Source organism: Rhinolophus hipposideros (assembly GCF_964194185.1).
Source record: "Rhinolophus hipposideros genome assembly, chromosome: 3".
Taxonomy (NCBI): Eukaryota; Metazoa; Chordata; class Mammalia; order Chiroptera; family Rhinolophidae; genus Rhinolophus; species Rhinolophus hipposideros.
This window is the reverse complement of record NC_138049.1, coordinates 32,934,142-32,957,508: the sequence shown is the minus strand read 5'-3', so window position 1 is coordinate 32,957,508 and position 23,367 is coordinate 32,934,142. Positions and strand designations below refer to the sequence as shown.

Sequence of the window (23,367 nt, the reverse complement as noted above, 5' to 3'; positions counted from 1 at the left end):
ATGCCACTAACTATTGGTCTCACAGTCTAAAACCAAATTGTTTACCATGTACAGCTTTTATAATCAGAAATTTTTCAAAATAATATTCAAATCTGAGTTGGTTTAAATTCTACTATTCTATGGATTTCCACTAAATAATATAACAACTGGAAGGGAATTTATTCACCTCTGAATTTATTCACTTCTGAATTTAGGACACGGTAGTTTAATCACCTACTTATATTATTCTGGGAATCTAACAAAATAATTAAAATAGAGATGAGATTTCTAGTTATTGAAGAAGTAAAAGTAGTTTCCCAAGAGCATTACAGTCGACTTCAAATCATCTTACAAAAAGCCAAGAGACAGGAAAATAATTGTTTGAATTGTATGTCCTTGCTAAAATCCGATAACCATGTCCATAGACATAGATTCTTTCCAATTGGGCTGTGATTTAATAATATGACTTATCTAAAGCTTGAAAATTTGCATATTTATCTCATGTGGCCCTTTAAACATTCTGGGCATCTCTGCATTTTTGTTATCAACTCCATTTTAAACATGAGGAAATTGAAGCATCAAGTGTGAGTAATTGACTTAAAATCACACAAGTAAGTGGCAGACACCGAACTCAAAATTCCTCCTAGATACCTAACTCCATATCCAGTGAGATTTCAAATAACTGAGGCTGAAAAAAATACATAACTACCTTAGGAGTGTTAGCTAGTAAATAAGTGAATCAGGGCTAGAACCTGCATCTCTTGTCTATTAATCCATCCTCTCCAATGCTGTCTGTTTCACGACTTCTGCCTCATGTTTAAGATGTCCGTTTATTTCTCTTTTCTGACCTTTTCTAATTATACCCACCGCACATGTGGTTGGCATTAGCCATTGTTTCTTATTATTGTCATTGTTGTTGCTGATAAAATTGAGAATGTTATATTTCTACCACCAAATCAGTTAAGTCTTTTTTTCTGTTTTACAACCATTCTGTTGTTCAAAGAACAAACTTGAACTTACGAACAAATTGGCCAATGATTCCCCTTTCGCCTCAAATCACAGGGATGTTTGAAAGCCAAATGGTTTTCACAAATTGCCAACATCATATTCAAACGTAGTAAATGGTTACATTAGCGGCATCATTCTGTCTAAACAAAAACACTGTCAGTCAATAGTCAGTGACCTTCAGGCTCTAAGTGCTTTATGTAATTTTCACAGGGTTATGTTTAAATATGGATCCTAATAAATATCCTTGTTTGGTTTTTTAAAAGGTCATGAAAACTAATACCACACCCAACTACTATAAAATAACATTGAAGACATAAAATGAAATTCACTAAAAAATGTATTTCAAAGGTTCAAAATTTCCACTCAGTTTATGAAGTATTGTATATATGGTCTCCTAAGTGTCATGTGAATCAGTGGATATGCCAGACATGGAGCAAATTTCCATCCCCAGGGGCTTCCAAGCCTGAAGCAAGCTGTAAGTGGATAGAGTTCCAAGAGAGAACACAATGTGCATGTGTGAATAAAGCAGATGCAGCATGACTTTTGGTTTGTTCTTTGGGAACTCACGACTATATGGAAAAATCACATGCTGCTCTCAATTGCTGTAGACATCTGCTGAAGGCACGGGAGATTGAAGCTAAGGCAATGGTGCAAGATTCCTCCTAGAATATAGCAGCTTAACTTTAGAAACAAGGGAAACTGTTAACAGAATAAGAGTTTTATGTTAACATTATAAATGTACAGCATGCTCATCCAAGTTGGCAAATAGAGGGCAATAAGCTACTTGTTTGCAAAAAGATGGCTGCATTTGTTTTCTGCAGTAGAATTACTAGATACCTATTTACAGCCTTTAGTTTGGGGCTGTCAAAGACCAGCCTATTCTAATGGCATGTGTGTTTATGTAAAGAGGCTTTTAAATATTTTTTTAGACATGAAATTGAGCTCACAATATAAGCTTAATGGCAAGTTACTCAGAAACACATGGACATGTTTCCTTTAAATTATATACAGATTTTTAGAATTAAGATGTGGTTAAACCTGCTCGTGGTCTATTAGCCTGCTAGCCTTCTAAAGCACTTGAAACATAATTATTTTTTTTGGTTTTCAAATTCAAGGATGTTCTAATGGAAACAACAAATTAGTGGTTGTCATTTTGGCATTGCCTGTGTGTTTTTACAAACACTTCATTTAGCCTCATTTTGGAATAGTGGATATGCTGCCATCAGGAAAAGACCAAGAGGTGTGAAGATAGAAAAAGAAACATGGGATGTTAAAAAATCAGAGTAATAGATACATCATGAAATTGCTGTGCTGGGTTTTATTTTGCTGCTGTTGTTCTATGGGAAGATTAGAACCATAGCTTCTTAAATTGACCTTACGCACTGCCACCATATTGTCTAGGTCCATTAGAATGGAACTAGACTTACTACATTTTCATCAAAGATTAAGTATGTATATGTTACACAGTAATTAAAAATAATACATATGGAGTCAGAGAACTGAAAACATAGTCACCAACACATTTTTTTAAAACAAAACCTATTTTATGAACTATTTGCATTCATTCTCAGCTATCCAATAGATTTCCATTTGAAGTACTCAGTAAAATTTTCCTAAGCCAGTTTTGCAGGGTGTCTGGGAGAAATATTGTTTATATGTGTGGAGAACTTTCTGCCCTTGGGCAGCTTTGTCTTAACTCTTTAAACTAGCCATGGAGTCATTTGAGTGAGAACCTCTTAAATGTCTTTCATTTGTATCCCTTATTTTAGACGCAAATGCATGAAAATTGATTCAATTTTAAAACTTTCTAATTAATAGATTTTATGGCACATTTTAATATGAAAAGGAATAATATCTGCAGCTTACTGAAAACCTTCCATGCTCACCTCATTGTTTTCTTTGCATTCTATAATTAATTTGTCTGCTAACATATACATTTTCTCAGTACAGAAATATTTATTGATTTGTAGTTTTATCCCTATATTTTACCCTCAGTGTCTCTTATCATTTGGTGTTTCTTTTGTTTATTTGTCTAACTTAGAAAATAGAGTTCTATGAAGAGAAAATCCCAAAGAACAGTATTTAGTTTTTGTTGGGGTGGAAGTAGGGGAAAGTATCTTGCTGAATATTGAAAACACAGAAAAATCTAAAGAAATCAGAGCTTTGCTAATGTGAATTACAGAATGCATTTGAAAGACAGATGATTGTGTTACTTTCTTCAAATGCATATGGATAATCTATTGCTGTCAAGTGGATATTGCTTAGGTGACTACTTCAGTTATCAAATAATATTTCCCGGTAATATTGATTTTTTTTTCCATAAATGACAAAGTGCTGGAAAACTTTATACTTTTTCATAATTTAAATACCTCTAAAAAACAACGGTTTGTTTCAATATTAATTTATCTAACAATTCTTTTTCTCCCCAATGATATTGCAACGTCAATTTTAACACTTACCATAGTGCCTTCTGAATTACAGATTCCAAATTCATGGATTTATACCTGATTTTTATTGTTATTATTATTATTATTACTCAGCCTGCTTTCTGCATCTCTTTGCTAGTCTCAGTCTAAAAACTAGTAAGAACAGATCTAGTAGTATTAAATGCGAGTATTATTAAAGAATGGATCCTTTAAGACTGGTTCACCAAATATTCTAATACTGGTGAGTGAGAACATACCATATTGAACAAAAGTATTGTCAGCCACATTCTAAGATTGATCTTAAATTGTTTTATTATAAGCATTAGATATTTACCATCAAAAAATCACTATTGTTTTAAAACACTTATAAGGTGGCCATCTGAAAATGATATGCTGTTGGATGCTTTGTAATGTTAAGCAGATGCAGACATAAAGACAAAAGCAAATTCCAGAGTAATTTTGCAGCCATGCAACCACCATAAAAAGAGGTTTGTGACCCCAATGTTACCTTAACATTGTCTTCCGCATTTCATATTTAATTATAATAGATTACTCACCAATATAATAAATATAGATTTATGAGATGCTTTAATGTTCTTAAAACAAATGAAAACCACCCAAGAGGAGCCTCACCAACCCTGAGGTTGTCCAGATTGTATTGGCTAAGATTAAGTGGAAGATCATTCATCTCCAAGGGTCATGCAATTAATCTCAGAGTGGGAGTTAAAGCAATGACTAAGCAGAAAAGGAAGCTGAAGTACAAGCCTGTAACAAAAGTTGTTGGCGCTCCAGTGTCAAGTGTCAAGGAACTTGTTCTCTCTTTCTTTCTCTCTTTCTCTCTTTCTCTCTTTCTCTCTCTCTCTCTCTCTCTCTCTCTCTCTCTCTCTCTCTCTCTCTCTCTCTGTCTTTCTCTCTCTCTCTGTCTCTCTCTCTCTCTCTGTCTCCCTCCCTCTCTCTCTCTCTCTCTCTCTCTCTCTCTCTCTCTCTCTCTGTCTCTGTCTCTCTCTGTCTCTCTGTCTCTCTCTCTCTCTTTCTCTTTGTTTTTTGTGAATAGACCTAAAATACTTATTCTTCACTATCAGCTTCTTTGGGTCCTAAAAACACATTTGTTTAGTTAGATATTGTTTATGACAATTATTGAGATGGTCAAGCAGATGAAAAGAATAAGCTTTTAAAAGAGCACAATCTGTCTTAATGTCTAAGGGGAAAAGGCACTTTATGTTAGAAGTCACCAGAAAGTAATTCTATATGAATTTGTCATAATCCAGAGTTTAGACAATGAAAACACTCAAGACACACTTTAAAGAATAAATATTCTACTCCAGGGTGTGTATATTTATCAAATTTTAAATAAAAGTCAAAGCCCATCTTTATTTAGCTCAGGTGACATCTGTTGAAAAAAAAAATGAATTCCTCGTGGCTAAATTAGTATATTCTTGATAATCCCTTTGATTCCTTGTGATAGTGATTTTTTTTATTTCCAAAAAACATTACCTGTTTCCCCCTTTCCTCCACTGTAGGAATCTCAAACCTTAAATTTTAAGCCAAAACTTCTTTTGAACTTGGTCCTTGCTTAATGGTAATGCCTATCTCTAACCAGGGAGAATTCTCATGCAAAATTAGGCTGCCTTTAAGGTTTTTAATGTGGTGTGCCATGGCTGATGGCTTGTGAAAGTGACTGCTCAGTCTATTGCTCACGTCAATGTTCCCACTGGATATTTTTCTCATTCTTTGGGAATTTAAAAGAATAACAAATAACTTAACAAATCATTAAAAACTATAACATGTTACCCAATTCTTGGGAATAAGCCAGTGAGCCTAAAATCTGCTTAAATGTCACAAGTATGAATTCCCGGACTTTCAAGCTACCACATTGTATCAAATGCTCACCAATGACAACTCTGTATCTCAGCTGTAGAGAAGAGGCACAATCATCTGGCAGCTGTCAACGATGAGGTTCTGCCCCCTTGAACCGTGATGGTGATGCAGCAGGCAGGAGCTCTGTCTTTGCCACCGAGATAGTAGATAGCACCCTGTCACAAAGAGGGCATGAATGCAAATGTAATCTGAAATCGATCTGAGGTTGGCATCAAACATTCCATGCCAGTCATAAGTGCTGGTCATAAGAACTTAACTCTGTTCTATTAGAATTAGTGATAAGATGTGAACATGGCACGTCACAAGCTACAGAAACGAATAACCAGAGCTGGGTGAAAAACTAAAGTGGTGAAATCAGAACTGAAAAGTTTGAAAAAATGGAAACGTTCCTTCTTTTTGTAAGTTTAATAAAATAGATGAAAGACAAAGGGAGAAAAGACTCACAAGTAGCCAAAATTTTTAAATTGTGTTTGTTTTTCCTCAAAAGTCAATTGTAAGTGCTGTCCAGGGAAGGGAGAGAGGGCCAAATAGTGGTGTTAAAATTTTGTTTTGGTTATTGGGGTTTTGTTGTTGTTGTTGTTCCCCCTCCCCTCCCCGCAAAATAGAATGGTGAAATAAATTTAATTACACTAGTATTTGTCTCATAATCTATGGGATATACTCTTTGTTTGACTCATTTCTGAAATAGAAATGAAGTGTGAAATGAAAATGGTATTCATTGAATGTTAGTAGGTATTTAGTTGGCTGCTATTCTAGGGCTGTGCATTCTGTGAGAGTCTGTATAGTTATCTTGAATTCAAACATCAAAATGTTAACTAATTACATTTCACTGTATAGATTTTTAAACAAATTATATTGTAGTTGACAAGCAGAGCTATTTTGTATAATTTGGGCTGGACCAGAACTATAAATATCACAGACAACGCCTTGACATTCACTCAGATATATACATAAGCTTCTTAATTTAAAAGTTATATTGGAATATATTTATTAAAACAGCTTTAATTTGAGCCCTATTTTTTTTCACAAAATCCTAAAAATAAAAGATACGTAAAATGATTAAATTTGGTGCAACTTAGTTTTAGGTACCTCTTCAAAGATTTTCCTAAAGTGATTGGAAGCCTGAGAAATAAATAAATATATTCTCTAAGGTACAAATATGCTCAGTTATAAGTCAGAATAAATAATAGAGTATCAATTTTGTATAAATTTATAAAGAAACATGCTGAGCTAAGAGTCAGCATCAACATGAACATTTGTTGCCTCGTATTACATATTATATATAATATAATTTAATAATACTATTATATATAATTATATATGTTTATATACATATGTATTCTTAGGTATTTTCCAAAGGATCTTTACATTTTGTGAATTTTTATAAATGGAATCAATAAAATATGTAGATATACAAAATACATATTATTCTTGGTTTCAACTAGAATTTTGTCATATTATAATTCAAAAGTATGAAACTATTTCTGAGAAAGGAGCATCTGTGTCTTTTCATGTATAACTTTTCTTGATTATTTCTAGGAAGGCAGACTAAACATGCAGTTCTGACATAATGCAGCATCCCATTTTGCTTTCTGGTTAGCTCAGAAGCCTTCACCAGCTGAAAAAAAGCCTCTGAAAAAGGGCCACATTTTCTGACCTCAGGAGGGTCTGATAGGAAGAACTGAAGCAATGAACACAGAGTAGAGAAAACATGGGAATAAATTCCCCAAAGTTCTGTGACCACGTTGGAGTGGGCACATGGAGGAACGCATAATTTCATTCTTAAAGAATCTCCCTATTTTCGCATTCTTTCATTTCTCTCAAAGCTGTGATCTTACAGATGACATAGTCCAGATGAATTTCTGCTTAATAGGAATTCTTGTTCACAAATTGACACTGAAAGTGTATCCTCCATGTAGCTAAAAATAAGATGGGGAGGATCCACATTGTTTCAAAATTTGGCTGAAAATCAGATCATTTTTAGGAAAAGCAAAATTTTGGTTCTGAATTGACTAAATAATAGAGGTGTGAACTTAAAAAAAAAAATAGGATGTAGTTCTTTCTGACTCTTGGCTGCCTTTGATCTATTATTTTGCATCTGGTCATGAATAAATTCAATTTCTCCAAATTTCCTGAACTAAAGTTTTCAGAAAGGAAATTGAAGTGCTTAGGTTATGACAGTCCATTTAGGTGCTGTTCATAACCAGTATCCATTCAGGTTACCTAGAGCATTTGAATAGTGGTCTTTAAAACTGTTTTTGTCATATGTTTATGAACTAAAATATAAGAAAACCATTACAGAGTTTGAGCTTGTATTAGTTTTCTATTGTGGCCATAAATTACCAAAAATATAGTGTTTTAAACAAAACAAATTTATCTTCTTCGTAGTTCTATAGGTCAGAAGTCCAACACTGGCCTAATCATGCTAAAATCAAGGTGTCTGCAGGGCTTTGTTTCTTTCCAGAGGCTCTAAGGGAGAATCCAGTTCCTCGTCTTTTCCAGCTTGTAGAATCTGCCAACATTCTTTGGCTCATGGCCCCTTCCTCTGTCTTCAAAGCCACAAATAGCAGGTTGAGTCCTTTTCACATAACATTTCTCTGACCCTCTCTTCTGCCTTCTCTTCCACTTTTATGGACTCCTGTAATTAGACTGGGCCTGCTTGGATAATCTCAGATAATCTCTCTATCTCAAAGTCAGCCAATTAGCAACTTTAATTCCATCTGCAATCTTCATTCCCTTTGCCATGTAAAGTAACATATTCACAGATTCCAGAATTGCCATTGTCATTTTGGGAAGGCTATTATTCTGCCTACCACAGGGGCTGTTCCAGAAAAACAGGTCATGCTTCTTAGAAATTTGAAGAGCCCCCAATTTACATAATACTCTCTTATAATGGACCCTAGGTAAATGGTCACCAAGCCAAGGACAGCCATTAACTGGCATTGCTCATTTTTATGAAGTGGACACTCACAGTGCTGATTTCCTCTATGAGAAATTGTTGACAGATTCAGTTAAGTCTGCCCAGTTCTTTCATTACTCTCTCTGTGTTCCCTGACTATCTTTTACTGATTTAAAAAGGAAAGTTAATTTTTTTTCTTATAAACAAACTGTAGAAAAATATGACTAAATCTATCATCCCTAATGCATGCATGCGTGTGTTGTGGATATTAATCAGAGGACAAACTAAAGCCTAGAAATTGGAAGCTGGATGTGATGATACTGTGAGTAAGCCTTGTATCTTCCCTGCTCCCAGCTGGGGTGATGTAATGCCACCATGCCTCATATCAAACCATTTCATTTACTAGATCACATCATCACCTAAAGCAAAGATTCCTTTACTAAAAACAGCATAAAGAAACTAAAAAAGCAATATAGTTGTGACAAAGGATAAGTAAATCCAATAAAATAAATTGATGTCCAACTAGGAAATTTGTTTTTAATGTGTAAAATTGTTATTAAAATGTTCTGTTGTTTAAGCCTTGTGGTATCACCACTCATCTTGCTTTACATGGTTCTGTCGTTCAACATTCTGTCTTTTCATCCTTTTATTCAAGTTTGTGCATTAAATAACTACTATCTGCCAGGAACCATGCTAGATGCTAGAAGTGAAAATGACAAGAGAGATATACAAATATATATGAAATTCATTTGAGAGTTCATCATTGCATGGGAGAGTTGGTTAGAAGCAATGTGGATGCATGGGTATGAAAAACAGGAAGTAAATTGTTATGGGCTCTAGTAGGCCAAATAGGAATCTTTCCAGCTTAAGAACCTTTTCACTGAGGAACAGTATCTAAAATACAGAAGCAAGAAAGAGCACGGTGTGATCAAATGATAGTGAGACATGTAGTGTGGCAGAAACAAAAGCAAGCTAGGGAAACAAATGATGTTTTATAAAACAGTCTGGAGTCAGATTCTGAAGGGCCTTCTAAGCTGTATAGCCCAAACTCTGGAAGTACTGGCACTGGAGAGACTTAAAAACAAGAGACCAAAAGGAACAATGGACCAGTCCCCTACATTATAAGAAAGTAACCTGACAGCAAGGTGCAAAACCACTGGAAACAAACAAACAAACAAACAAAAACTATGACCCGGTTTTTGCAAGAATACATTCTAGAGATGATTGAGACTTGAACTGAATGAGATCGAAGAAGGAATAACACACTTAAATATGTAAGAGGTAAAATTTTCAAAATTTTACTAAAGCAAATGGACTTGAGTGGATTAAAGACTTGCACCAAAAGTCTTAAAGGAATTAAAACCTGACCAGGTTTTACCCTAGTCAGATTAAGTCAGGTTTACTTTCAAAAGTGACATGATTCACTCAACTATTTTATATTTTCATAGGGACCCTCATCATCATCATGTTAGGGGTTACAATTTCATATCTGTACATTTTCTAAGTACTTATATATCACTTATTCCTCACACCTGCCCCAAATAGTGAGAAAAACGGGAATCATCCACTCGTTTATAAATGTGGCAACTGAAGCACAGAAAGGGCTTCAGTTAAGGTCACATTGTTGATAAATAATATAATCAAATCTAAAATGGATCTTTTCTGATACCCTTTTCAGTTTTTGACATTTAATTTAATGTCACACAGGTGTTTTTTTTAAGCACAGATTTTTAAAAATGAGGTCTTGAGAGTTTAAGTAACTGACCCAAAGAGAGACAATGACTAAATGATTTGTCAGAGAATCATACTCGTATCTTTCTAACTTAAGAATGTAAGGTCATGAAAACTGTACTTTACTGCCTCTCTCCTCAGCTGCTGGAGAATGAGAGGGGAAGACTTTATATAGAAAGCAGCCTTTAAAATGGCTGCTTTCTGTATCCTGAAGGATGTATATAAACAAGGAGCGATTTTTCAAAACATTTAACAACAACTACAATAGAATATGTGAATGCAATAGTCCGTGTATGAATCAAAAATATTACATATATTAATATACATAAAGAATACAACAGCCTACCATATGTTGCAAGTGGCAGTGAAAATTACCTATTAGATTATTCAATGATCTCTGAAATATTTGCTAGTTTTTAGAAATTACTGGTTTCGTTTTTTGTTAGGGCAGATTCATATATCCACACCTAGACCTGTTCATACTCTGGGGACAGTTGGTACTTAGCTCCTCAAGACTTCTGCAGCTAAAAAGTACCAACAGATTTTACAAGGCCCAAAATGCACTTCCTTAGGGGTGGCCAGGTATTATGAAGAAAGGATTCTGCTTCCTATTCCCCCAACCCCCAGCACAGCAAAGAGACAAAGCTGCCATTTTTAAATAGTTCTGACTTCCTTAAGTATTTTCACTCCCCAGTACTTTTAATTATCTCCTAACCATGACCTCTCTTCCTAAAAATCCCCTGGAGATAAGGGAAGAACTTATATACAATCATTAACCACATATTGCCCTTTCTACCTTATCATGGTCTTCAAGTACACAAGAAGATTGTTCACTTTGCTCAGAAAATAAATATCAAAACATGGGTTATCGAAAACTATTTATTCCTTGAAAACTTTTTTTCCCCATTTTGTTTGACTTTTTTATTTACAAGGTCATATTATTTGATTCTTAAATACTCCACTGAGCAGTTAAATGTTCATTTTGTGGAGACTGAGTAAGACAGAGCTCATTCCTTCAGGGATTGTCATGATTTCTTTAATTTTCAGCTCCTTTGCTAAAATCTTTTCTAGTACTTTCTCTCTCTACTAATTGCATTAGACATGCCATCTCTGTCTTGCTATACCCACTTAAATTGGAAATTACATCATACTACCCAGTGGCCTTTCATTTTGGTGGAATTCCACTAAAAGCAAAATTCAAGGGATTACAACAAAAGCCACAGTCATCCAAAACTCATGGGGAAATCAGGCAGGCTTCTGAGACTGTGTTTTGCCACTTCAAAAGCCCCAAGATTGGGCCAAGATGAACCAGGGTCATATTTCATTATTTTAAAAGAAGACTGCATTCCCAACTCTACTAGATAAAGCATAATTTACTCCTGCTATTGAAGATAATTTAAGGAAGAGGTTATTTTGCCATCATTCAACTTTTCACAATCATCCAAAGTCCCTTTCCCTCCTTTTCCATTTCCCCTTTCTGTCCCTCTCCCTGACCACCTCTTATTCTTCAGTTTCAGAAACATGTTAGGCCAGCTTTGGGCTGCGAGATGGACTCTGGTCCACATTCCCAACCTCAGTGAAACTTTAAAGGCCTCAAATCCCTAAAACTGATTTAGAATTTCAATTTCTTTTCAAAATAGAAGAAAAGAGTAGGATGCTCTGTAACCTCTCTGTTACAACCTGGATTTTCTAATCTGTTTTCTTGAAGCAGTCTTAGGGATGCTCTATTTACTCATCATTGGTTTGATCCCAAAGATGATCTTCTAGAGCATGACCGTGATGAAGCTCTCTGGAACGGGCTGTAGTCACTTGAGGCTGATATTGGAACAGAAGTAGCTAATTATCTGAGGACTCCATAATAATAACTGGGAGTCATTAAGACAAGTTGTTTGAAATACTGGGTAATCACAGCATGGTTGCATATGTGAGAACACCCAAAGCATCTCTTCCAATGCCTGTCATTCCTTAACTCTCCCTCAAATAGGATGACAGGCATGAAATCAAGGAAAGAGAGCATTAATCATCTTTTCATTTAATGTTTTCAACAAATATTTATTGAGTAGCTACTGTGTACAGGCTCTTGCCAAAGAGAAAGGCAAAGCTACCTTATCTGGAACAATGATAGCAATACTTATCAGTGTACCAGGTATGTGGGCCTCATATGCACAAAATTAAGCAAATGAATCAGTAGCCCACTACTAAAAGCCCCAATATTATCCACCCTATGCCACCAAAAAATACCCTGTGCTGTGAATTATATTTTCTTTTTAAATATTTTTATAGGAAATCAAAATTAGGGTTCAGTTTCTATAAAGATAAGTTTATCGTATTTGCAGTTATTACTACACAGAGACATACTTTACTATTACATGACAAATTACAAAAGGGCCTAGAATATAGATCAAAATTTAGTAGATACCATATTTTGATATACTCGGGGACTCAACTAAAAAACAATGGGAAGAAATCAACATTAAGTTAGCAAAGAAAGAGGAGGGAAGTTGGGCTTCTAATGATAATGTCATTGTTGAAAAAGTCCACGTGAGTACCCAAGTGGTTGAGTACCCAGAAAATGAAAGTAATTCTTTGATTTCTTCTGCATTAACCAGATGCTTATTAGAGGACCATATTCTATTTCCCCTACAACATTTTGAAAGTCTGCAAAGAACAAAAGTGGAGAGGTTGCATGTGTTAACATATGGAAAATATATTTGATAAGAAAAAGTTAAAAGTAATAACCTAGCAAAGTCACTTAATTTTAAGGGTCCAAGCAAGTGCCTGAAGGAATAATAGGAATGAATCTCATTTCAGGTTTATTGAAAATTAAATTGGAAAACAGACTCTCTGTCTTTGAATTGATATTTTTAAATCCACCAGAAAAATAGAACTTTTCCAGCTGTTGTGGGGAGGGACCTATAAATAAATATGTGCATATATATTTATATATACATATACAAACATACACACATATTTGTTGCACATGTGTCTACTCACTCAACTCTCCTCCCCCACTCTAACACACATTAATACAGTGATAAAGGGAGCACAGTGAAAAGCTGTAAAATGAGACCTGTAGAATCTTACTAATCTTGTTTAATTATAGGGTTGATATTTCTAGATTATTGAACTGCCAAAAATTTTAAAGAAATTAATTATTTGTATTCCACTGAAGTGGTATGTAAGCGCTATTGATGAAGTAATTACAAGGAGTTATCTTGCTGGTAATGGAAATGCATGTGGAAAGTATTGCTGATTAAGAACAGATATTTGCACCAACAAATAGAGTAGGAGACAAAGTATTTTGAAGTTTGCATTATCTGCCATAGGTAAAATAGCTCCTTATAATTTTATTTACATTGTGAATGAAATTTATTTATTACAAATTTTAATGTAGTACAGGCTGGGTGAGGTTTTTCTATGTTTTCAAAACTAGTTAAGAAATCAATAGTTTGAGATAGAGTCTATAACAAACAAACATATATATATATATATATATATATATATATATATATGTATATATATATACATATATGAAACATATATATATATATATGAAAGAAAGAAAAAAATACTGAAGCAAAATGAAAACATTTGAGAATATACTAAAGGTGCATTAAAAATTAGCTTTACATAGGTAATCAATAAATAGCTGGAAATATTAAATTATAGCCATAAAAGTGTGTGACATCTGTTCTAAAAATAGCATGGCATAGCACACACTAAGTAAGAAACTTGGTATTTGTTTTTTCCCCAGCGATGTAATTCCAGATTAGAGTTACTTTTTTTCCCTCCCATAGAACAGTAAAGAGCTTCAAAGAAAAGAGTGGGCTATGGTAGAATGAGAATTAGCAGAGGCAACTAATGCATAAAATGATGAAAGAGAATAGCATAATATCAACATTTCTTGTATAATCCATCACTGCAAATGTGTCAGCAACTATGAGGTCACCCCCTCCTGTCAAGACAATGGAGTAGACAATTTGGGTAAGGGAGGAAGTATAGCACAGTCAAACATGGCTATCAACACTTCTTTTTCTGTCTCAGAAGAACAAAATTCTGAGACAAGTTCTTGGAGCAAATGGAAATTTATCCAAATGAAAATCAAATGATAAATGCCAAGAGAATATTCTTTCTTTGGAATTCTTTCAGTTCTTCAATTTAACCAGCTGGAATGAATTTTCAAGTAGCATTCTGTTCAGCCTTTTGAAATGAAGGACTTTCCTGTTAATTGGAAAGCTATATTTCATCAAAGATGAAGACAGCAGTGCTCTTGGCTTAGTGATTCTGAGAGAGAGAGAGAGAGAGAGAGAGAGAGAGAGAGAGAGAGAGAGAGAGAGAGAGAGAGAGAGAGAGAGAGGCATTTGGTGGATATTTACCATAAACAGATTCCAGGACGTGTATATCAAGTATGAAAGACTGAACTGTGAGTCTATGCATCTAACTCAAGAAAAATGGCAAAAATTCAAATAACAGTGTTATTCTAAACTCTGTATGAAAACTCACTATCACTGTGCTCCCTTGTGACAGGAGAATGTAAGGATGGAAAAAAAATTAAATAATATTATTAACTTTCAGAACCAAATATTGATACAAGTGAAGTTTCTGGTTTTTCTGAGGTAAATGAATTGGGTAAGCGTCATATGGGGCGGCCTGCAGGGTCTCTGCTCCCGCTCCCCACATAAGAACGCAGGATATGGTGAGGCCAAAAAGGAACACCAATGGAGCCATAGATAGGGGAGTCATACCACTATATTCCCAGCTGGCGGTTGGGTTGGAGACATAGGAAGCAGGAGCCACACTGTTTGCAACCCTCACTGCTCTGCTTGCAGGCTCAGCCACCATCTTCTTGCTAACCCCCATTTTCTGCTAGCATAGCCACAGCAGTTATATTAGTGGCCAATGGCTCACTGGTTACAGCTGATGGCCAACTTGCCACAGCTGATGGCCATCCAATCACAGTTGATGGCCATTTACTACCTGAGCCAGCACCTTTCTATGTGAAGCCAAGAGCCTGGAAACTGCTCTCTGGGGCTCTGTCCCCACAGTAAGTCAACAAATTTAAGCATTCCTTGTCATGTTACTTTAATATGTGTTATTGGGCTGGGGAAGCATGATTGTCAACTCAGGTTTAGAGCAAGAAAATAAAGTTCACCAGGAAACAAATATTTTTAAGACTCAGATTTTCAAAGCAACCTATACTTTAGGCAGTGCTGTCAATTGATTTGTTGATTAGTGATATATTAAATAAAGTTGTTACATTTAAATTTTAAATTGACATGAAATTAGGCAAACTAATTTATCACACAAAATGTGAAAAGTTTTTAAAAATAATTATAGTGAAATCCTAAATACATAATTTTTCCAGACGTCTTACAAATTTCGCTCAATAGATGGTCTGGATAACAATTGTGTATTCTTCTTTAAAATAATTTTATAGGAAAACCTATTCATGATACTAACTACATACTTTAAGTTTGGCGATATGTATATGATAGGAATTTCCACTTGATCTTAGCCAAAAGGCCGAGAAGCGATAGGAATTTCCAAACAGGCTATTTCACTGGTTTTTCTTAATATTTAAATTACTGAAATTGATTTTTTACAGGAGGATATGAAAGAAATGTTTGACATAAACATTTCATAGACTCACACATATTCTCTACCTTGAGATATAAGATGGTGGTCGACAGCAGCAGCCAGCGTGGGTCGGGGGTGAACAGAGAGGAGGAGACAAAGTAGATTCAGAATGCCCCCCAAAAATAAACACATCAATTCACTTTTTATATAGTCATTAGTACTTGGAAAAGACTGGTCTGTACTGAAAATGTCAGAAAGGACACTTGACAATGCTACTAGGCAGGCTTCAATGGTTTTTTGAAATAGTGGAGCCAGCCACACTACTATCTAAATTTCTGAAGATTAGCAATATCACATAAATCTCCCTACTACAAGTTCATAAACAGTATATAAAACAATCAATATATACACAGAGTCATTTTTTTTTCTTATGGGAGTAATAACATTCATTTTACAAACTAGTCAAGAATTTCATGGCAAAAGTAATGAACAAAATTTAACTGGATTTAATAGGTGAAATTTATCAACACACCCTTTGACAGCAAGTAAAATTCAGAATGTTCACATGCTAATCCAGCAGATACAATTGTCTAAGACCCAAGATAGAATGCAAAACACATTACGCAAACATGTTTAGATCCAGAAATTTTCAACACGTAAATTAATGTGTGTGATTTAGTTTCTGAGAGTTTTGTAATATAGCCTAATGAAGTAGATAGAATTTCAAAGTCAAGTTAAGAGATTTTGCACTGAAAAAAAGAAACTCTAAAATAAGTAATTTCAAATGAACTTTTAACCCAAAGTAGTAAAATCAACAGAAATAAGCCCACATAAAGAACTACTAAACTTTTTTTTTTTATAGCACAGTGTAGCTGGGTTGACAGCTACTTTTTTTTTTAACTGAAGTAACTAACTACTAAACTTAAAATTGTTACGTAATATAAATTGTAAACCTATTTTTTAATATTATAAAATATAGGATTCCCTTTACTTTTATAATGAGTAAATTGTAAATATTGCAAATAGTAAAAAATCTTTGGGTACATTTTCCTCTTTCCACTTTCAACTATTCTTTTAACACTGGTGATTTACAACAGGAAGAAAGTCTAGTATGCAAAATTCAGCGTCTTGAACAGTTTCTTTTGGACTCTAGTTAATATCCCTTTTGAATGCCAGGAGCCCAGGCTAGAGTTTTGAGCAACAGAAGCAGCGAAATGAAATGGAGTTACCTTGGGTGATAGGGCTGTGGAAACTTCTGTCAAGACATAGAGCCCAAATTCAAAATCTTAGATACTAAGCCTTCAGTGAGTAAGGAAATTATTTAAGCAACAGAGGAAAAACATCTGTAAAGTCCTATTGACACAATCAATTCATAAGAAAAGTATTTGATTTGGCAAGAACAGTTCATTATGCTAAATGAGATTACGGAAACACTAGATTCTAAAAAGTGTGATTCTTGGTGTTTATGATATTTGTTATAAAATGAAATGATAAGACTGCATTCCAACCTCGGTGGGATTTTAAAATTAAAATGCATGCAGTTTTTCTTTCTCTTTTTTGGTATTAAGTGTAACAAAATATAAAAGTCTCTGGTAATTTTATTAGGATTTAAAAATGCAATGGTGGTAGTTTAAAGGTAAAATAAAGTTTTTAAATTAGAGATAAATTGTATCCTATACAAATAATTTTCAAATTACATATATACTACATCCTGCCTCTATATGATTGAAGGTGGGGTAGAAATACTGAAAAATAAATATACTTATGGCAATAAGAAAGAGGAGACTAGAGAATGTGGTAACTGAATGGTGCTGACAAAAATGCTGTCAGGTTCTGATGCTCAAGTTGCTGCTCAGAAAATTCAAATTTCAAGAGGCTAAGTAAATACGTTGTAAGCCTTAATTTTTGTAAAATTCATTGTTTAATAAGTTAGTCTATACCTGGACACTTTCCTTGCCTTTCTTTCTTTTTTTTTTTTTTTTAAACTCAGTAGCTGAAGTGTGAAATAAAAAAAGGATGCCATGTCACACTGTGCTCTATCGAGACATAATGTGTAAGCAGAAGAATACAGTGGTTAAGAGTCCTCATTTTCCTCATCCGTTAAGTGGGGTTATAGTAGAGATTGTAGATACAGTGTTCTTACTTAGAAGTATGCCTGGTACTTACAAGTCTTCGTTACATTTTACCTATCATTACTCGTCCTATTTTTAAAAACAGATCACCCAAGTTATCGTCACCTTGATTATGGCAACAGATTACTAATTGGGAGTTTATGGGGCAAAGAGAAGAGAAATATACGTAACATAGCCTAGGAAAAGATTAGGAGAGTAAGGAAGGTTTCTGTGACAGGGTGACAGGGGCAGAGAAACACTAAGTCTGAGTTAGATCTTTATATATTTTAACGATCAGAGCTATCTGTGCAAAAATGGATTCAAGGTAATTTCCCAAGCTAACAGCATCTCGTAGAGTATGTAATGACATGTCAAATTATTTTTCTGTGAATAATTAATCAGAACCATCTTGGAAGATAAATAAAATGCAATTGAATTAATTTATGTATTAAACTACAGAGTAGATAATTCAGATAGCTTCACATTTCAATTTGGAGAAATTTAGTGTCTATTTTTACTTTTAAAGGTATCTATTCTTCCATTTTTACCAGGTTGTTATAAATTTCTAGGTTAAAATAATAGCAGGGAAATAAGTATTTCTATTTTATTAAAAGAAACAAGCAAACAAAAGACAAAAGGTTTGAATGCAAGTCAATTCCACTTGGTAATAATATAGCTGAGAAGGAACTAGACATTGCTGACTTTTCCACTATGCTTCACCACTGGGTCAGGCTGTCCTGTTTTTATATAGCCCACATTCAAAGGCTTTTAAATATGTATCTACACAATAGATCATAGTTGCTGAAATTTTGCTGAAGCGATTTCCCCTTCTTTGCACATTTTCTCCAGTAATATCTAAACTAAAAGGGACAAAAGTTGCAATTTTCATCCTCTATACATAAAAATCAAGTCCAACTCTAGATGAAAAGCTCATCAGATTAACTGCATTATCACATCATTTGTGCTTTCTGAAGGTATAAAGCCATGGTTTCCAATGGAATTTCATTCTACACCCAATGGAGAAAAGACCTGGCAAAAAACTTTAATTTTTAATGGGATATTTATTTAATTGTTTTGCGTTGTAGATTCAGTGATATTTAGTCCTCAGTCTAGAGTGTGGAATACAGTTTTAGCTTTTTGAGAAAAAAATATCTTACTCTTGGAAGTGGAGCTACTTAAAGCTCAATGGCTCCCCTTAGTGGTCTTGCTAGAAATTTACCAAGCAGCCGCTTTTATAAAGACCTGTGAATAGATGTTTTTAGACATCCAGAAAATTGTGTGCTGATGTTCGTAATTTGAGTAATTCTCAATAAATAAATTCTATTTGTGATTATAGGGAAATATTTCTATTCATAACACCATTACATTTAAAAGTGTAATTGAGCATTTTATATAGTTTTTATTTTCACTTGGAACTTAAATATGTGATACGTAACAGGAAAAATAATTCAGGATCCTTTCCCTCTTTCTTGGTTCTCTTTACATGTTTATTTTTTTAGTTAACAGTTCTATTTGAACAGGTTTTAAAAAGACAGTGAGCAACAAATTTTCATTTTGTATCTAGGTGTCTATTTCAAATATACCTAATCAGAAAAGTTGCCTTAAAAATTAGTAGCGACAGTAAGTAAAATAAATAAATAAATAAATAAATAAATAAATCATATTTGATATACATCAGGAAAATATATAAGAAATTAAATGAGAAGCTATATGATGTGAAATGAATTTTGAGAATATATGTTTAAGGAAATTGGACCTTCTGTTGATCTACAGTTGCGGTTCTTAAATGTGACTGCACATCAGGATAAACTGGGGGTGAACTTGTTATTAACTACAGTTTCCTGGGCCCATCATAAGAACTACTGAATCATAATCTCCAGGGATGGGGCCTAGGAATCTGCATTTTCAAAGTCATTAATGCTTGGAAACCTGGTCTGCTGAAAGCCCTACGAGATGCTTATGTAAATGACTTTATTCTTACACTAATAGAAAATAATTTCAGAATCTCAACATTATCAATCACTTATTCAATTATGTGATACTAACTTGCAACAAAATCTTAAATAATATGTGGTTGTATGTTCTGCGTAGAGATTTTAGCTCCTCTTAAAAGATAAGGCTCAAGAATCAATACCAGGCATTGCCTACACTCCTTTTATGGATTCTTATTACTTATAGGAGTATTTCTGAAATAAGAAATAAGGTTACATGTCAAAGTATCCTATTGACTTTTTCTAAACTAGTCATAGAACCTCCAAACTCTGCCCAGCTCTCAGATTCTGATACTTGCCCTCTCCAGTTTTCGGTACCGCTAGTCCTCAGGACAAGCTCCCAACATGGCAATTAAGTCCTGTATATCATTCCAGATTCTCTGGGTAAAATATCCTATATATAGATTCTGATCAAACCAAGGAGGTCTACTTTCAGTTCCCCAGATTTACCATGTCCTTGCATGCCTTCATGCCGTTGACATATTGTTCCCTGACCCACATGCCCAGCTTCCCTCATCAGCCTGGCAAACTCGCACTCATTCTTTAAGGCTCAGCTCAAACATCACCCCATCTGGGGAGTCTTTTTCAATTTCCATTGGCAGAGTTCAATGCTTTCTTTTCTGTGTCCCCAGTAAGATCGTGTGCATACCTCTATTTCAACATTAGCTTGTGACTGCAATTATTGTGTCTGTCTCCATATCTCATTTGTATCCCTAGGTTTTAGCACAATGTTTGGCATGGAGTAGAGGCTTAATTCATGTTTGTGTAATGAGTTAATAATGTTAACTTTCATTTCTCTCATGATTAACATGTGCCAGGCACTATGCTAAGTGCTCTACAAGCATCTTGTGTAATCCTTACAAAGTTGAACATGTACTCATGATTATCCACATTTTAAATATCAGAGAATTAACCCTGAGAGATAGTAACAATTTGCTAAAAGTCACACAACCAGTCAGTAGCAGATCTAGAATTTGAACACCATGCTTTTCTGACTCTAAAGACAGTGTTCTTAAACATTGCACCATCGTGCTTTCCTACAAGGGCTCAGATTGTTTTTCATTGCTAATGGCAATTTCTCTTTGATGGTTTCAATCCAAACACCACCCTCATAGCTGGAACATTAAGGGGAGATGAACATTCTTTTAATCATATGAATGCTCTACAGCCCAATTCTGGGGCATGTGTGCACGTACACACAAGCATAATCAGGGAATGACAATACAAAAACATATATGTACGATTGTGATCATTGGAATGCTTAGTTTGCAAAATTACCAAAAAAATTATAACAATAATTGTTGACCACATCAATGAAAAATCACCAGAATAGAAAAAGAAGTCCCTTTTAATGAAAACCTTATAAAATATCCCAAATTGCATGTGATTTTTAATGGACTACAGCCACTCTTCTGCATTTCTATTTTATTTCTTGGACGAGAGGAAAATATATTATTTATGCAAACGGGTAGTTAGCATTTCCAACCACTAACACATGGCTTGTAAAAAAATAATCCCATTTTTCTATTGTGCAATAGCCCTCCGTTGGGCAACAACAACGTACAATGTGCTAGTTTCCTGTTACTTGACTAGCGCCTCCCTTTCACTCACCGCCCAGACTAAATAGCTATTCCTTGGATAATAAAACAATAATACTGAGTTTCAAGCTACTTCCAAAAATGTTTCTGCTTGTCTTAAGAAATAATCATATCAGTTTGCTAATAAGCAGAATATGCTGTAAGTTGAGTATGTTGTCACATGTGGCTAAAAACCATATAAATCAATTTGTGACCAAGAAAGAAACAATATATTTCTTATGTGTCCAAAGCATTATGGTTGGGATCACAGCTGTAAGATATTGGACCATCATCAAGAGAACAATGTCAAACATTGAACTTTTGGATAATTTCCATAAAAATAACATTTTGTTTGGGGTCAGTAGTTTTTTATGAAACTTTGGAATGATTTTACTGACAATTATTTTAGAGTTGAATACCTCCAAAGTGTTCCTCACTTTGGAAATATTATGTAATCTAACCTCTGTAGCCATGTCTTTCTGAAAACCAAGCACATACCATGAAAACCAACATTTGTCTCTTTCAGTTTGTGTAGCTTTATGAAAATCAGTTACCAAGTGTAAGTCAACACTTCAAATGTATTGTAGTTAAAGCCAGTATAGGGGAAAACAAAACAAAACATGGATTTCTTCTGTAGGAATCTTATCAATTCAGTGATATTCTTTTAAATGGAAAGAAAAATAGAATTGGTGAATCAGTGCATAACTAGTTCAGCAGTAGTCATAATAATCTACTTTAATAATTTTTTTCACCTCTACATATCCACAACAATTTGATATTTGCTTTACAGTGGGCTGAATTCTGATTTTCATTAACTGTCCTTTTAGAGTCCAGAATTTGGAGGTGTGTTACATTGAGCCCAACAAGGCAGGTTTTCATCAAATAACTGGAAGCCTTTATAAATACAGTCTCAGACAAAGCTAGTTGCGGCATAAAATCATTAATCCGAGGAGACTGTATTGGCTGAGTACACATATGCATTATTAATAATACTGCTCTCTGGGATTCCGTAACCAGAGCTCAAGAAAAGGAAAGCCAAACCACTGAATTCAATATTTGCAGCCTATTTCAGGATTTGAAAATATTTTGGTTCTTTCATGCAAATAAATTCTCCAAAATACCTTGATCCAAAGTGGCTTTTTGTAGACAGAGACTAATATCAAATTTTACATGGTTTAGTAGATGGGGATACAAATTATCAGAATTTGTTCCACATCAATAAATTGTTGGTTCCTAGTTTTCATTTACTGATATTCATTTAAATCAGTAATTTCTCATTGGAATATATGCATTAATAGATGTGACTAAAACCATGCTCTTAGAAATTATTTTACACTGCTGATTATATATATATAATGTTTGCAAGACAATAAAACATGCAGTTAATTTGTTATTTAGAAATAAATAAAAACAATCCATCCCATCTGATGCCAGGCTCATGCACTTTGATCAAATTACTCTCTTCCTCTAAAATTCTCAGTGACTCCCCAATGCCAAGGGGATGAATTGCATTTGTTCACCTGGCTCCGCTCTACCTTACAATATGCCTTCCCACATCAAAGCTTTAAAGTCGTGTTGATACCACTTTGTAAAATGCCTCATCGTGCAAATCTGAATTGAAATCTATGCTTCAAAGTCAGAGACCTCCATGGAATCCAGGTTACGTGCAATAACTATCTACTTGTTTGATTGATAGAGACACAATGTCCCTTCCCTCATAGCTTATACTACCAGATTATTGATAGTCATCTCCACCCCTGCATGTAGTGTATTTGCAATAAAAATCAATTTCAACATAAAAATATTTCTGTTAAAGTTCATACAGTTATCCTGGTATTCCTCATGAACCACTGTATGCATTTTTGGTGTCAAATCAGTTCTCCTCTAGTATATGGCCTGCAGATATATTGGCAGATTGCAGATAAATAACTGCTACTTGGAAAAATGTGAATACAAAATAGAGCCTTAATAAGAGCCAGATTACATATACACATTAACAAATTTCTTACGTAGCAAGAAATCTATTCAAAACTTTACATTTAAATATCCATAAATAACTATCATGTAAAATAATTACCAACCTTTTAACAATAGAACCTTTTAGAGTTCGGGACTATTATATATTAACTGCTTCATTACATTTTCTATGAGTTTCATATTTATATTGCTTGAAATATAGTACGGACTTAG

The 23,367-nt window shown here is 34.3% G+C and overlaps 1 protein-coding gene across 1 annotated transcript in view; it reads left to right on the top strand.

The window, feature by feature from the left end:
- RSPO3 (R-spondin 3) overlaps positions 1-23,367 on the top strand; it is a 77,983-nt gene that overhangs the window by 52,835 nt on the left and 1,781 nt on the right. The window lies entirely within an intron of this gene.